This window comes from Panthera onca, chromosome C2 (assembly GCF_046562875.1).
Source record: "Panthera onca isolate mPanOnc1 chromosome C2, mPanOnc1 haplotype 2, whole genome shotgun sequence".
In the NCBI taxonomy this organism is placed as follows: Eukaryota; Metazoa; Chordata; class Mammalia; order Carnivora; family Felidae; genus Panthera; species Panthera onca.
The window spans coordinates 82,160,975-82,174,662 of NC_138347.1; the positions used below are offsets into that span (position 1 = coordinate 82,160,975).

Consider the following 13,688-nt stretch of genomic DNA (forward strand, 5'->3'; position numbering starts at 1 on the left):
TAACACAGGAGAAAATAGAAAGAAGTAAAAGATTATTTTTTAAAGTTTATTTTTGAGAGAGAGAGCATGAGCGTGTGTGCCCAAGTAGGGGAGGGGCAGAGAGAGGGAAAGAGAGAATCCTAAGCAGGCTGCATGCTGACAGCATCAGTGGGGAGGGGGTGCTCAATTCCACGGACCTCGAGATCATGACCTGAGCTGAAATCAAAAGCCAGGTGCTCAACCGACTGAGCCACCCAGATGCCCCAAGAATTAAAGGATTTTAAAGCAAGAAAATGAAATAATAACAGTAGTGCTTTAATAGCCTAATTGAAAAATGGGAAAGTATATGAAGAGTTCACAGAAGAAAATGTAAATGGCTCTTAAATACATGTAAAGACACTCCACCTCATTTTTAATAAGAGAAATATAAATTGAAGGTACAATGACATAATTTTAAGCTATATTTTAACCTATCAAATTGGCAAAATTCAAAGTCTCATAAGACACAATTTTGGTGAGGCTATAGGGAAATAATAGAGGATAAAATGGTGGAAACTCTAAAATGCAAATTGGCAATCAAATTATGAATGTGCATTCCCTTTTACCTAGTAGTAACTAAAAACATACACATGTAAAATGATGTATGTTGGTGGATATTCAACAGAGAGAATTGTTTGCAAAGGTAAAAGGGGTCAATCAGTAGGGAACTGGCAAATCAAATTACAGTACAGATATCCAATAAGACACTAGAATTTAAAAAAAAAAAAAGCAACTTTGTGTTATTGATTAAAATAATGAAACTATAACAAATTTTAAAAAAGATAGACCAGCATATTTTGAATGCAACTATTTGTGTATGTATGAAAGAGTATGTGTGTGTATGTATATGAGTTATGTATTCAGAGAATCTCTTAGGAAGAATATCCAAGAAACCAGAAACAATGGGTCGTCTTTAAGGAAGAGACAGGATAGTTATAGTTCAGAGGTATGAAGGAAACTTCTATATCCTTTTGTCTGTTTTGAATTCTCACCAAAGTTGATATTACCTATTTAAAAATTGATAGGTGTGCTAAATAGCAATGTTGTATTCTGGAATAGAAAAAAGTATAGTAGTGGGGTGCCTGGGTGGCTCAGTCAGTTGAGCAGTCCAACTCTTGATTTTGGCTCAGATCAAGATTCCAGGGTCATGGGATCGAGCCCTGCATCGGGCTCTGTGCTGAGCATGGAGCCTGCTTAAGATTCTCACTCTCTCTCTCTCTCTCTCTCTCTCTCTCTCTCTCTTCCCCTCTCCCTTACTGTCTCCCTCTTTCTCTAAAATAAAAGAAAAAGTACAGTAGGAAAAAGTCTGGTGAAAACTTACAGTCTGGATTTTAGTTGTCATGCACCAATGTTAATTTCTTAATTTTGAAATTAAGCCAAAGCCAAACAAGCCAAAGTTATGAGAGGTGTTAACATCAGGAGAAACTGAGTGAAGGTACCATTTTTGCAACTTTTTATAAACCTAAAATTATCTCAAAAATAAAAAATTTCATAAACCAATAAATAAATATTAAACACTTATTAGGGCAGTTGCAGGGGCAATGGCTTGGAGAGAAGAGGGATTAGAATCAAAGAGGCCAGATGGGAAACTGGGAGTAATCTTGACATGAGGTGCATTAGGGTAATAGTTATGAAAATACAATGAAACGAGCTAATGTGGAGATGAGATTCATTTCAAAAGAAAAAAAATCAACAAAATACTTGCAATAGCAGAAAGCAGAGATAAGATCAGTGATGCCAGTGACAAAAGATGGAACTGAGAGGAGGAAGCTTATTTAAAAGGGAATGAAGTTCATTCATTCATTCATTCATTCATCCATTCATAAGTATTTGCTGGTACCCTCATGCCAGGCTCTATGCAAGGCACTGGGGATATGAATAAGTTTATAAATGCCAAGTAAGAAGTGACCCTAAAATGTCCAAGCTCAATTGTCCAAAAGGCATTTGGACATTACAGGGTGACAGTCCTGGTAAGGGCACAGAACTGGGGTAGCTGAGAAAGATGACAGAGACTGAGGACGAAGAAGCGAAAACTGAGCCATGGGACAGAAACACAATTAGGGGGAGAGAGGAGTAGCAAAGGAGACAGGGAAGGAATGGTCAAAGGGGATAGAAAATAAGTAGGACATGGCAATTTCCTGGAAACCAAGATAAAAGAAAGATTAAAGAAGAAGGGTTCCATCAAATGCACTGTTCAAAAAATGAGGGTAGACAAAAGTCCATAAGACAGTTAACAAGAGAAATAGCTGATGGCAAAGGAGGTCACTCAAGAGAACTTTTTCACCTTCAGTAAAGCCTAAATGGAACCCAAATTACCCAAATTACAGAAGTCAAAATTTTCTTACAAGAAAGCACTTCTAATTTAAAGGCCTTTGGGAAATGAGATCCCATCTATTATCATGCTTCTCAAACTGAGATACTTGAAACCACAAAATAGATCTGTATGCAACATCAATTTTGTTTGGAAGAAAATATATTGAAACAGAGGAATGCAAACTATGCATGAGCTCTGAAGACAAATCCTGAAATTTCAAGCATAGAATGTCTTATAGGAGGTCCCCTTCCAAATTCTAGGGCTACAAATTCATTCTCTGCTTCTTTAAAGGGGTTCTTGGGCAGAGATCTGAGAAGCACTGATGTAATGGCCAGCTATACTGAAATGTACCCTTTCTACTGAAATTCAGGATACCTAGAACTTAAAAAATAACTTTATGGGTGGCTCAGTCAGTTAAACATTTAACTTGATTTGGGTTCAGGTCGTGATCTCATGGTTCGTGAGTTCAAGCCCTGTGTCAAGCTCTGTGCTGACAGCTCAGAGCCTGGAGCCTACTTCAGATTCTGTGTCTCCCTCTCTCTCTACCTTTCTCCCTCTCTCTCTCTCTCTCTCAAAAATGAACATTAAAAAAAAGAAAATGTCATGGAAAAACTATCTAGGGTTAGTGATTTTTGTAAAATCAATGGTCTACTCTGATGTCATGTGAATGGAGAAATTATCATCATTTCTTATCCTAGTGCAATTCTGATACTTAAGAGATTTTTACTGTTTAAAAGAAAATCAACTTTAAGAATGGTTAAAATAAACCAGCTTCTTTTCTAAGTGTTTGGGTTTTTAAACTAAAAGCTATATAGCAAACACCTCTCATATTCCATCTTATATACACTCCCTTACATTTCAAGGCTAAGAAAAAAAAAAAAAAAAGCTAATGCAACGCTAAACCTAGAATATAGAATGACAGCTCTCACAAGTATTTCATTCAGCCCAGGCTGTTGGCTCTCATGATTAAAAACAACTAACAACTATGGGGGCGCGTTATCACTTCTTAACACCACCCATGGCCTATAACTCTCTGCGGTCTCATTTTAAAGGAATTTTGACATTATCATATTTCGAGAAAGCAAATCTGAATTGGTAACCTAGGGAATAAACAATACATTATTTTCTTTTCCCACCTGACCTTCATAATCATGAGATTGGTAGAATTCTCAATGATTCCCTTTTCGTCTTAAATATATATTCATGGATGTGAATTGAATACATGCACTTTGAATGTCAGGTAAGTGGAATTATTAATACCACCATGCAATTTGGTATTTCCTGAAAGAAATGAAGCATGTTTCTACAACCAGCAATTCAACTCTCAGGCACACCCCCTAGCAGAGCTTCTCAACTGCCGTGCCATGGTGCCCAGGTAGGCAACAAACAGGTTACAGGTGTGCCCAGATACGGCTCTCCTCAGCTCTCCAGCCAAGCAGAAGCTCCCAGGCCAGAGACACGGCTTTGTTCTTTTAAGGCAGCATGTGAAACAAACACTACCTATCATTTCCTATGTGTGCCATGACATGCAAAAGGTTGAGAAACATTGACAGAGAAGTTCTTGCACATGTATACCAGATACGTATACAGGAATATATGTATATATAGGAACAATGTTTGTAGTATCTAAAAACTGGTGCATCTCAAATGTCTATTGATCAATTCATCTGCTAATAAATTCTGGAGTACTTGTACAATGCAATATTATACAGCAGTGAAAACTAATGAGCAATAGCTATGTGCATTGACACAGATAAATACAAAAATATAATTCTGAGTAAAAAAAAAAAAAATTCCCAGAAAAACACGCATGATAGGATTCCATTTTTATGAAGTTCCAAAACATGTTAAACTAATCAATATACCATTTGGGGGTACACAGTGCGTGATAAAAACCACTGAAAAAAGAAAATTAACAAAAAAAAAATTCAGAACTTTAGTTACCTCTGAGGGAGCAAGAGAAGTTTGGGAGAAGAGAGGAATATATACGGTATATTGGAGGTAAAGGTAACAGAGCTTTTTTAAAACTGGGCTATAGGGAAATGTAATATGTTTTCTACATAGTTATTCGATAAACCCTACAGATATTTTATAAACATTGTGTATCTACTCAATATTTAATAAGCATATTTTATAAGAGCCCTACTTTGTCCAAAAGTAGATAGTGAATGCATGTGCTGTCCCTGTAATAGTATGAAGTACATGGAATGGTAGGGAACAGAAAGCATGAAATTCTACAGAACACTGCAGGTCAGGCCCTGAATCTTTCACAAAGGCCCTACAGACTCACACATGAGTGCAACAATAAGAGATTTGAAAGCTAGACAGTAATTAAAATTAAAACAAAATTTAATATGCTATCATTTTATGAGGCACCATATACACAAATTTTAACATTAACTAAAATATGGATTTAAAGAATCAGGACCGAATAAACTGCCAGCCTGTGGATGAATAACTCCTCTTGCTATTTTCTAAACAGTCAACATTTCATTGTGTATTTAGACCACACAAAAGACATTTACAGAATCACAATACTTTAATTCATCATGTATATCCAGCAAATGTTTGCTTAGTCAAATGCCTGTCTGTTTGTCAATGTCATTTAAGGGCAGGTTTATAAAGCTTCAAGAGCAAGAACTGGGTCTGTTTCAACTGATATGACTCCCAAGGAAAGCACAATGAAAACATTTTAAGAATTCTGTCTGTCCTCTGTCTCCTTTTATTTTAAGGACTAGACAGTGAAAAGCCATTTTTCTAAGCAGTGGATATTTTGCCAATATAAAAGTGATATAAGCACTTAACCTCCAATAGATACACTTAACCTCCAAATTAATTAAATTTATTATTTTTTATTTGAAATATAAAAGAAATCCAGTTTGAACTCTCCCTTAAAAAAAAAAAAAAAACAACTAGCAGCAGATAGGTTAATGTTTACACAAAGCCAATTTTTTTCTCTTTGTTTTTTTTTTTTTTTTCCTTTAAAGTTTAATGGGTGAATGACCTTGCTGGAATTCCCCGTCAGTTCTGGAGTATCTGTTTGGAAATTTCAAATAGAAACTACTTTCACATGATACATTCGAATGGTATGCCAAGTGGTATCTGTCTCTGCACCTTCAACCTGGACGTTATATAACAGATGAATCAATAAACTTTACACAAAATGAAAGGCTTCTTTTTCTCTTATGCTATTTAAGAAAAGATCACTTAAACGTGTTTGGCGTTATATATTTATAGAGCCAGTTACACATAGAAAACCTTCACATATTTACCCTGTTCAAGAAAATTGCCCTTGATACAGCTTCAAGTTATCTAAGACAGACCAGTTTTTAAGCATGTCAAACACTGAACATTTCAGGCTGAAATGAGAATCTGAGCCAAGAATTAATTCCTGTTAACTAGTAAACATTAGTTATACAAGTAGAATAACTATCTTAAAATCTAGATAATATAAGTCATTTTTATTTTGCTTTATTTTGGAATTTCTTAAAATACTTACTTTCACTGAGAGGGAGTTATCTCAGATTTATTGTGTAAGGCTTTGGACACGCTGCCTTTTCCAGTGTGTGGCAATTATGAAACTAACTCGAAACCACCAATAATCAATAGGGTCATAAGTAACAGTGGGGATGATTTAGAACAGAAACAAAAGACTTCCCCAACAAAAATTTTCCCCACACCTCTTAGTTTCACCCTTGGCTCTTCTCTCTCTCATTTTCAGAAGATGAAAGTACATTAAATGTTGCCTAGGATTTTAGCCCAGTCATCTATCCTGCTGTCAAAAATTGGTTCAGGATAGATAAAAATGAAACATTTCACAATCTGAGTTTCTATAGAACTTGTCAGTGTCTCAGAAGTCGAGATGAAGGGTAGAGTGAATGGGGAAAGACTATCAGGGAAAGTTCAGGAGAGGAATCACTGCATTTGAACATTGTCCCTAGACTATTTCTCTACCATTTTATAATAGTGCCTGGAATCTTCTCATTACAGGTTTCTTAAAGAATTTTAATCCATTAGTATGACATCACAATAGTTACAGGATAGAATTAGAAGCCATTGAATTGTTCCTCTTGCCCAAGCTCACAATGTTTCCTGTCCCTACCTACGTCTAGTTAGGAAGAACAATGAATGGGATAGTAATTCAATGTCTAACTGTGGCCCTGATTTTTCAGAGGAAGTTGGAATAAAAATGTGATGGCGAGAGGCAGGGAAGAAAGAAAACTTAATCAAATTTAATGCTCTCAAGCATTCCCCCTTCCATCTCCACGTCCCTATTCCCATCTAGTTAGCAAAAACGAAAAAAAAAAAACAAAAACTTTTGCTATTAGTTTAGAAATATTAGTTATGTAACATAAACAATTCATAATTATTTCCTAACCTTTACATTCCAAAATGCTTTCTTTAAAAGTGGTGCAGGGGCGCCTGGGTGGCTCAGTCGGTTAAGCGGCCGACTTCAGCTCAGGTCATGACCTCTCGGTCCGTGAGTTCAAGCCCTGCGTCGGGCTCTGTGCTGACAGCTCAGAGCCTGGAGCCTGTTTCAGATTCTGTGTCTCCCTCTCTCTGATCCTCCCCTGTTCATGCTCTGTCTCTCCCTGTCTCAAAAATAAATAAAACTTAAAAAAAAAAAAAAAAAAAGTGGTGCAGTATAGGGACACCTGGGTGGCTCAGTCGGCTAAGTATCTGACTCTAATTTCAGCTCAGGTCATGATCTCACAGTTGTGAGGTTGGGCTCTGCACTGGGCGTGAAGCCTGCTTAAGATTCTCTCTTTCTCCCTCTCCCTCTGCTCCTCTCCACTCATGCTCTCTTTCTTTCTCAAAATAAAAATAAAAAATAAAATAAATAAAAGACGCAATGCAATATGGACAGATGTCTTAAAGCATATTAGTAAAAACAACGCATCTCAGGCAAGGGAGGGGATTTTAAGAACACCTTTTATGATTTTTAATATATTTTGGCACACATATATTTATAACCAAAAAGATTCCAATAAGGTTATTTTCATTTTGGAAAATAAAAAATATAAGCCATTCAATGCAAAGATTTTTATGTGATGTTACCTACCAAACAGTAAACTCTTAAATGTAAAAAGAAGTGTTTTGGCTTCTAGGATATAGTTTCATTTTCACAAATTATGGAAAGTATATTCAGAGCCCTTTGTTGTCGTTGTTGTTGTTCAGAGCTTTCTCTTCTTGACCTCCTTTGTCCTAATGACTCCCATATTGATGTATTCTGCTCAGACCTCTTTTTTCTTCTATGGTTAGTCTTGAAATTTCTTAATCAAAAACAGTAATAGCTAATGTATATTAAGCCAGACATTGTTCTGAACACTTTACCTAATCAATTTAATCTTTACAACAACCCTGGGAGATACTTCCAGTTTAAAAACATACTGTTATCCCCACTTTACAGATTAGCATCTGGAAACAGAGGTGGTTAATACCCCATTTGCAACAGGGCAGAGTAGCAAAATTTGTGTTTTAAATTTGCTTGTCTTTTCCTTTTCCTTTGTTGTTGTTGTTTTTTTTAAATCTCTTTAGGAAGTATTCCCAAAGGAATGATACATGGAGAAAAAGGGTATGTGATTTTGTTATTTTCATTATGTATCTCCATGTTTTTTTCCCAGGATTTTTCTAATGCAGTGATTCTCAACTTATTGTCTCTGGACCAGCAGCATCACCATTACATGGGAACTTGTTAGAAATGCAAATTATCTATCAGGTCCCATCCATCCCTACTAAATCAGAAACTCTAGGGTAAGGCCTACCAATATGTTTTTGTTTACACACACACGCACCTAATTTTTGTTAAATTACTCCTCTGGAGTGATTCTGATGCATATTAAAGTTTGAGAACCATTGTTCTAAAGGGTAATATAGCCATCGGTTATGCAAAAGATCCCATTTGGCCACATATTTAATGTACTGAGGTGTAACTGCCTATCTTTTACTAATTTTATTGCATCTCTTGGAAAGGGGCACTCATTTCCACAAATATTTATTAAGCATCTACTATGTGCTTGAGAATGAGTGCTTGAAGAGCTAACCGTCTAGTTGGACAAGGAGAAATGTATTTTTTATTATTTTTTTAAATGTTTATTTATTTTTGCGAGAGACAGTGTAAGTAAGGGGAAGGACAGAGAGAAAGGGGGACAGAGGATCCAAAACAGGCTTTGCATTGATAGCAGCAAGCCTGATGCAGGGCTCAAACCCATGAACCGTGAGATCATGACCTGAGCTAGAGTTGGAGGCTCAAGTGACTGAGCCACCCAGGCACCCCTACAGGGAGAAATTTAATAATTACAATGCCAGGTAGTAATTCAGTGACAGAGATGCACTGATGCTGAGGGGAAGTAAACTGTAGTAGGTTATGTCTTGATCTCTTAGGAATTGCTGTACTCTACCGCACCATTTGAGAAACATTATTTTATGCCAGTATATCCTACCCCTCACCCAGGGCCCATGCCCCAAATCAGGGCATTACCATAGCAGCACTCACTGTTATACAGTGATTAACAAACTCAGCAAGGTAGTTCCTCCGTGGTTAGAATCCAGAGCCTGTGTAGAGAAAGGAGCCAGTGTCTAGAGTTCCTAAGAGTCTAAAGAGCTTTCCTATTCTACTCCACAGGTAACTTGACAATAATTCACCCTTTTCCCACCACTATCTCATGTTTTTCATGATTGTGTCAGATAGTTTCCAAAATATAAAAACTTTCAAATACCCTCTGTACCCTTCCAAGTTCACATTCTCCTCCATAATACTTTAATCACTATTCTGAATCTAGTGTTTATCAACCCCCCCAAAGTACTATTTTTCATCTTTATGAAAATGTATAAGGTGCTTTTGAAACTTATTTTACTTAACATTCCTTTTTGAGATTGATCCCTGTTGAGGTAAGAAGCTCTATAATGCATTGGTGAATTTATGCCATTGAATGAATAGCCCAGCAAAGTTTATTCATCCATTTTCCTCTTGATAGATGTTTGGGCTATTTCTTTTTTTCTTTCTCTTTTAAAATAGTGATGCAATAAGGGCATCTGGGTGGCACAGTCTATTAAGCGTCCGACTTCAGCTCAGGTCATGATCTCATGATCTCATGGTAAAGGGGTTTGAGCCCCATGTTGGGCTCTGCACTGACAGCATGGAGCCTGCTGGGGATTCTCTGTCTCCAGCCTCCCTCTGCCCCTCCCCTGCTTGCACACATGCATGTGCTCTCTCCCAGAAATAAATAAGCATTTAAAAAATAAAACAGTGATGCAATGAACATTTTAATAGATCACTTCAGCAAATATGAAGGGCCACCACATTTTTAAAAAATGTGTCTGAATCTTCTTTCCCCTTTTTTATAGTTTATATTTCTCTGCTAAAATTCTTCATCTGTTCATGCATATGTCCTGCCTTTTCCACTAGATTCTTTAACATACTAGTCACAATTAAAGTTCCTGTCTGATAGTTCCAACATGAATCATCTCTGGTGCTGGGTCTGTCTGTTGCTTTGTATCTTAAAAATACATATATTTTAAATATATTTCATATATTTTTAAATTTTTGATTTAATGCCACACACTGACTACAGAATAACCATACAAACTAGGGAAAAGAATAGTAACTCTTGGAAAAATGTGCATGCTTATTCTTCTGTCCTGCAACCAGGTAAACTGAAATTCCAAAGAGACATAATCTAGTCAGTAGGTGAGCTGGTTTTATTGTTGCTATAGTTACTTTCTGTGCCTCTTCCTCCAGCAGTGGGCAACAGCTACTTTGTGCTTAGTGTGGACCCCAGGATACTCACGTTTTATTCAGTGTTCCTGCTCCACACTCAGCTTTCAGTGGTCACTGCATGTCTGTGCCACAGAAGGGGTTCTTTCTCTGCATCCTTGCCCCTTCTGAAGAGATAGACTGCTGTTGTTTGTTACTCATTGTTAAGTGTATTCGTTCTCTTGGTCTGGACTCAGTCTTAGGCAGGCCCTATACGTCTATGCCTCAGGTATAGACACCCCCAACCCCCCGTGGCAGTGAAACTCTGCCTTGTATCTATAAGGGAACACTGCAAAAACCCCTCCAGCACACCAGACCCCATACTAACCACAAGTAGTAGCAGCAGCTAATGGTGGAGAGTTTCCTGTACCTCCCAGCGCAGAAAGCTTTTGCTTCTACCTTACCCTCAGAAGCAATGAATCTTTGCCTGGACCCTGAAAAACAAAGTTTCCTGTCCCTTCCCCAGTGGCTTAAGATTTTTGCTTCACACAAGAAAATTATTGGTGGGGCACCTGGGTGACTCAGTCGGTTAAGCATCTGACTTTGGCTCAGGTCATGATCTTGTGTGAGTTCAAGCCCTGGATCGGGCTCTGTGCTGACAGGGTAAGATGGCTAAATAGGAAGCCCCAGATCTAGTTCTCCCAATGAGACACTAACTTAACAATATATGGTCTAAAAGGCCTGTATGTGGCCTCCAAAAACCAGTTAAGAAGTTGTAGTACCCCGGAAAAACTCAAACCCAAGAACAGCCACATTGAATGGGTAAGAAAGCCATTTCATTTCACCTGTTGTAGCCCTTCCCCCAAGGTGGTACACTTCTGTGTGATCAGAAGTAAACACCCAATCCACAGCAACTCCATCAGAATGAGAAGAACAGAACATTCCAAATATTCGAAAGACTGCCTGAGAGACTGGTTTGTCTCATCTGACTTGGAACGCTGAGGCATACTTTGGATGGATGCCTTGGGGTCACTGGAAATGGGAGAACACAGAGTTGAGCTCTTGCACCAGAAAGCCTACAATACCACAGATGAACATCAGAGCGAACAAAAGATTACCAACTCCTGAAAAAGCAACTGGAGAACCTTTCTAACTGGCACGCAAACAAGCCCAGAGAAGATGCATACCCATGCCAAGTTTGAGAAGTCTCCAGAATCTTTAGTTGGCTGACTGATGAAAGTCTCCCTGTGTATGAAGCCAGTCCATAGAACCGAGAGAGGTAGCTGTTTTTTCAAATGCACAAATCCCAGCAAAATTCCCTGAAAAAACAGAAACGTGGCCCAAAGTCAAGGGAACAAAATAAATCTTCAGAAACTGATCCTGAAGGGATGGAAGTGCATGAATTACCTGACAAAAAATGCAAAACAATCATCTTAAAGATGTTCACTGTGCTAAAAGAGAGCATGGTCAAATAAAAGAAATTAGGAAAATGATGCATGAACAAAATGAGAACACCAACAAAGACAGAAACAGAAATTCTAGAGCAGAAGAAAACGAATGGGAAAATCCCCAAATATGTGGAAATTAAACAACACACTCTTAACCACGGTCAAAGAAAAAAAATCACATAAGAAATTAGAAAACACTTTGAGACAAATGAAAACAGAAACACAACATACCAAAATTTATAGGGGGCAACAAAAGCAGTATTAAGAATGGAGCTTATAGCAGTAAATGCCTACATTTAAGAAGAAAAAAGAAAGAAAGAAAGAAAGGAAGGAAGAAAGAAATAAAGAAAGATTAAAAGTTAAAAAAAATAAAGAAGAAAAAAGATCTCAAATCAATAACCTAACTTAAAGAACTAGAAAAAGAACAAACTAAACCCAATTAGCAGAAGGAAGGAAATAATAAAAATTAGTGCAGTAATAAACAAAATTTGGAAAAAATTTAAAAATCAACAAAATGAAAGGCTGATTTTTAAAAAGATCAACAAAATTGACAAGTCTTAGCTTCATGAAGAAAAATAAAAAAAGAGAAAATTCAAACAAAAATCCAAAGTGGAAGAGGAAATACTACAACTGATACTGCAGAAATAAAAAAATCAGAGAGTACTATGAGCAACTATCAACTGTGTACCAACATGTCTCCTCATATTCTTTTTTTTTTTTTTGAGAAACATGGAACATAAATGAGTTTTCAAAAATACACATTTTCATTATTTCTCTAAGTCTAATGTTGGTTCAGTTCTCCTCTTTCAATCCTGAAAAGCAGGGCAGAACAGAAGATTTTATTTCAAAAAGTACTGTTTATGTCCAGGTCAAAGATAGAAAGGAGAAAGGTAAAAAAGAAGAAAAAATCAAATAAGAGCACATTTTGCCAGTGGAACCCCACCTAGCTAAATATTCTCATCTTTTGCTTCAAAATACCAGCCTTGTTTAACAAAGTACTGCAGTTAACTGAAAGGCTTGCAGTCTACACTCACACACATCCCCTGTTTATCTCTGACCTACAGTGATCTCCACAATTCTCAGACTCAGTTTTAAATGGCAAAAAGACAAAACAGAATTGGGAAAGTATACATCACATGAACACAAAGGCATGTACTCTATGATGTCCCATTTAACTTCACACACACACAAATACACACACACATGCACGCACATACACACCAGGTAACTTTCATTTTGGTTACTATATCGGTGAAAGATTTCTTGAAGTCTAATTCATCTGCTTTACTCCCAATCCTTCACCTCAATTCAATTGTTAATTATATAAAAGTCTATTTCTTTTTTTCAAGTTTTATTGATATAATTAACATACATAACCTTGCATTGGTTAAAGTGTAGGGCAATCATTTGATACATGTATATACTGCAGAATGAAAACTCTTTTTTTTTTTTTTTAAGTTTATTTATTTTGAGAGAGAAAGAGTGTGAGTGGGGGAGGGGCAGGGAGAGGAGGAGACAGAATTCCAAGCAGGCTCTGCATTGTCAGGGCAGAGCCCTACACAGGGCTCCAACCTACAAACTGCGAGATCATGACCTGAGCTGAAGTCGGACTTTTAACTGACTGAGCCACCCAGGCGCCCATGAAAAATCAATTTCTAAGTTGCCAATTCTCTACCTCAAGAGGAAGGAGGCCATAACCACTGGAATCTCATACTATCTCATGATTAGAGTCAGAGAAACTAGAATAATTAATGTCCTGGTAGGTTTCTTTGACAGTGGACTTTCAAAATTATTCCATTACTAAGTTTGAATCAACCTTGGAAATGTCCTGCACACAATATAAGCATGGTGGCCATGACTGTCATCTCTCAGATGTAGCAGAGGCTTTATTATGGATAGACTGTTCATGTTTTATACCAATGGAGAATTTCCTAATACAGATAGCAAGTTCTTTCTAGGAGAGTAATTTCATGGGAGCACCTGGGTGGCTCAGTCAGGTAAGCATCTGGCTCTTGATTTTGGCTCAGGCCAAGATCTCATAGTCAAGCCCCGAGTTTGGCTCTTCACTGACAGCATGGAGCCTACTTGGGATTCTCTCTCCCTCTCTCTGCCCCTCCTGGACTCATGTGTGTGTTCTCTCTCTCTCTCTCTCAAAATAAATAAATAATACATTTTAAAAAGAAGAGTAATTTCATGATTTCCTATTGTTAAA

General features: G+C 37.3%; 1 protein-coding gene across 8 annotated transcripts in view; it reads right to left on the bottom strand.

Moving 5' to 3' along the window:
• The window catches only part of MAP3K13 (mitogen-activated protein kinase kinase kinase 13), a 170,420-nt gene that overhangs the window by 145,728 nt on the left and 11,004 nt on the right, over positions 1–13,688 (bottom strand). Inside the window, exon 3 of one of the 8 annotated variants that reach the window (XM_078453152.2) lies at positions 11,216–11,347. The exons of 6 other annotated variants lie outside the window; for them this stretch is intronic. The gene's annotated coding sequence lies outside the window, so the exon portion shown is untranslated. Of the gene's footprint in view, positions 1–5,831; positions 6,571–11,215; positions 11,348–13,688 lie in introns of those variants that run through there. One more of the 8 variants, XM_078453156.2, reaches the window with a different exon arrangement.